This window comes from Pseudorca crassidens, chromosome 9 (assembly GCF_039906515.1).
Source record: "Pseudorca crassidens isolate mPseCra1 chromosome 9, mPseCra1.hap1, whole genome shotgun sequence".
NCBI classification, from domain to species: Eukaryota; Metazoa; Chordata; class Mammalia; order Artiodactyla; family Delphinidae; genus Pseudorca; species Pseudorca crassidens.
This window is the reverse complement of record NC_090304.1, coordinates 64,557,467-64,561,348: the sequence shown is the minus strand read 5'-3', so window position 1 is coordinate 64,561,348 and position 3,882 is coordinate 64,557,467.

Below are 3,882 nucleotides of genomic sequence, written 5' to 3'. Positions count from 1 at the left end.
CAGTAGTTCTAGAATACTTATTCTCGCGTTATTATGTAAGAGAGTATTAGGAAAACTGTGAAAGGTTTTGAAGTGAGCAATGAAAAGATTCGTGGGTGTCCTGAGGAGCTTACCCAGCCAGGTTATCTCTACCATTCATTGTCTTTGAACTGTTTTATAACTTTGTAACTTGTGCATAACTGACAGCAATGCAAATGATTATTTCTGTTCCATAGGCAAACAATTTCTGTCTAGTGGAGGTACAGTGGGTTCCCCTCCTTCTTGCTCCCCCTCTCCTGCCCCATGGAAAAAGCCAGTTTTACATCTATTTGTAAATTCATTCCAGCATTCGCGGTTGACCTACATAAGTGTGATACTTTGAATTCTCTTTTGAACTGGTAGTAACGTCTTCCTGTTTCCTTCCTTACTTAATGAGTTAAAATCTTTGACATGTATTCATTTTATATTGGCATGAGAGTTGAAATTTTGTCTTTTATTTTAAGAAATTATTCTTTAACAAGAGGAATAAACCTCTATTTTGTTTAAGCCACTGCTACATTGGGTCTTTGTTATAATGATCAAACCTCTATCCCAACTAACAGCTCCCACAATCTTATTTATTTCCTTGCAAGTTAGCATTGATGTTTTTCCCTCTTTTCATTTGTATTTATTTAATGAGGATCCAGCATTGACTCTTAATCGCTAAATCAAATATCTTTTCTCAGTCAACATTCATCCTCAATAAGAGAAAAAGTAGAACAGTGTTTTTTTCCAGCTGTAGGTGACAACCCATCAATGGGTCAGAGAAGCAATTTAGTGGGTCACAATCAGCATTAACAGAAAATAATCTATTATTATTTTACATCTGTAAAATATTATCTGCACATCACACATGGTACAGATACTTTGTGAAGCTCTGGATTCAGATACATATAAGTACGTGTATGATGTTCCTGCTGCTATAACAAAGGACCACAAACCAGGTGGCTTAAAACAGAAATGTATTCTCTCACAGTTCTGGAGGCTAGAAGTCTGAAATCAAGGTGTCCAGGGCCATGCTCTCTCAGAAAGCTCTAAGCGAGAATCCTTTCTAGACTCTTCAGCTTCTGGAGACTCTTGATGTCCTTAGTTTGTAGTAGCATCACTTCAATCTCTGGGTCCATCTTCACATCGCCTCCTCTGTGTGTCCTTTTCTATCTCTTATAAGGACACATTCATTGGATTTAGGGTCCATTGTAATCCAGGATGATCTCATCTTGATGCTTACCTACATTACATCTGCAAAGACCCTATCTCCAAATAAATGGGAGACACTATTCAACCCACTATATATATATATAATAATATATATATAATATTGAATGAATATTCTTGATCACTTTATAAAATGTTTTTCTTATCATGGGAAGGGGTTTAAAAAGTTTAAAGGATAGGACTAGAAGACCCCCACTACCTCTTCCACTCTGACTCCAGAGAAGCATTTATCATTGTTAACCAGCCCTTCCCATGTGCAGTAATAATAGTAATAATTAATTAGCATAAAATTTATCTAGGTAGTTTTATATGCAACAAATCATTTCAATCTCATAACACCCTAGGAAGTGAATTTTAATAACATCACTGTTTTAAATATTAACATGTAGCCAGAAAGTGAAGGAGCCAGGATTCAATTCCAAACCCATGCTTTTCCACCACTTATTTCTTTGGAAACTCACTTCTCCCTTGGCTTCCACATTGGCATCGATGGCTTCCAGAGGCATCAATCTGTCTCTGACCTGACTCCATTTTTCTGGCTTCTATTTTCTTTTTCCCATCTCCTAATATTGTCACTCTATCAACTTCTGGCTGTCGCCTGCTTCCTCCCAATCTCCCTGGCTTCCTTGCTTTCTGCTTACAGGGATGGAGAGGGTTAATGCTATCTGTAGGCAGAATGGAAGGAGCCAGTAGAGAGCAAAGCTTGAAGAGAGATGAAGGAGAGAGAATGACTGATGAAACGAGGCTCCAGAAAGATGACCAAGTGCCAGGAGGAGGAATTCTTTGTTGAAAATAGAATGGACACCTCTTCCTCTGAGACATTTGGTCATCGTAACAGGGTAGTGACAGCAGCAGAAGCAGGGGGTCCCTGTCCCTTTAATTGGAATAAGTTCTCCAGTTTCTGGCCATGAGCCTTGACGTGAAAGGTGAGGCCTTGCCACGTGGATGAGGTGCTCCATTTTACAGATCAGGCCAAACCCCACCTGGGAAAATAAGGAAGTAGTGCAGACTGTTTGGTGACATTGTTTAAGAAAGAAATGTGGGAAAGCAGAAACACCCGATGCCCAGAAGCCTTCCTCTTTGTCACCTCGCTAGCTGAGGTGACTCCCAGAGACTTGGAGAACAGGTCGGGAATCCAGGTTGGCTGTGTTCCTTGACTAGGAGGAGCAGTCAACAGCCACGGGAGCCTGAACCAGCTGCCATCTTCCGCAGATGATTAATGAGGAATCCTGTGGCAAATGAGGGCGCTGCAAGCTTCCACCGCTTATTTCTTCAAATCAGGACCTTTTCAATAAGAATGCATTGTTGCTGGAGCAATAAAACCATCAGAATGCGGCTCTGGCTTCTTTCCATCTTATTAGGCTTGAGGTAATGATCCAGGTAATTCAGGAAAAGTAAACGTCGTTGCCTGAATTACTCAGATAATTACCTCAATGTTCCAATTCAGTCCAGCGGTGTAAATGTCTCATGGGCCTCAAATAGTCCGATAACTGAAAACAGACTTGGTAATTTCGGAGCCAGGGTGAAACAGTGAAAGGGGTTGAGCTCGGATAATTAGAAACGCTGGGTGTTTTCGACCAAGCTCTGCAGCAATGACCTGCTTATTCCCGGCTAATTTACCTCACTGAGCCTAAGGCCATTTTAAGGATGGTAAACTAGAAATTGCTAGCCGGTATACTTTAAGCAATTATTATTAATCATATTTTTTGTTGCTGGTGTTATCAACTGACGTAAACTTTTTTTCTGGCATAAAACTGGATAAAAAAACTTATGCTTTATGCAGAAGTCTGAGATTCCAGGGCAATGCTTTTCAACATTAGCTGCCCGTGGGATTCATCCGAGGAGCTTTTAAAAAACAGAGAACAATTAATCTGAATCTCTGGAGTGGGGGACCTTGACACTGGTTATTTTTTAAAAGCTCTCCAGATGATTCTAAGGGGCAGAACCACTGCGTGCCAGAGAAAGATTCAAAGAGGGGAGGCAGATTTCTGTTACTGGAGGGTCGCATCCGGGGTTTAAGGTGTCTGACGAATAAGCCTCAGAGTAACAGGTGAAGCTGTCTGGCTGTTCAGCCAGTTCCCCAGAGTTCCAGGTGGAAAGGGCCCCAAATGCCCTCATCCCTGGGTGTCCAAGTGTCCTGGTCTGAACAGCAAGGGAGGAGCTCACTGCACCTGTGAGCTGTCATCCGCCGCTCCTGAACAAAAGCAGGAGGGGCCAGCGGTGTCCACTCTCCACACCAGAGCTTGTTTGAGTAACTGAAGGACTTGTCAAAGCCACGAAAGCACAGCTAGTTATTAATGGAGTTGGACAGAAAGCATCATTTCCACCTCTTTTGAATTCTTTAAAACTTTGCTTCCCAAGGATTAGGACCAGACACAGTCCCCTCCATGAGTTACCAGGTCTTTCTAAGGTACAACAGTGCATCACACCAATGGTCATTAAAAACAACGAGACCGTGGGCTTCCCTGGTGGCACAGTGGTTGAGAGTCCGCCTGCCGATGCAGGGGACACGGGTTCGTGCCCTGGTCCGGGAAGATCCCACATGCCGCAGAGCGGCTGGGCCCGTGAGCCATGGCCACTGAGCCTGCGCGTCCGGAGCCTGTGCTCCGCAACGGGAGAGGCCACAGCAGTGAGAGGGCTGCATACTGC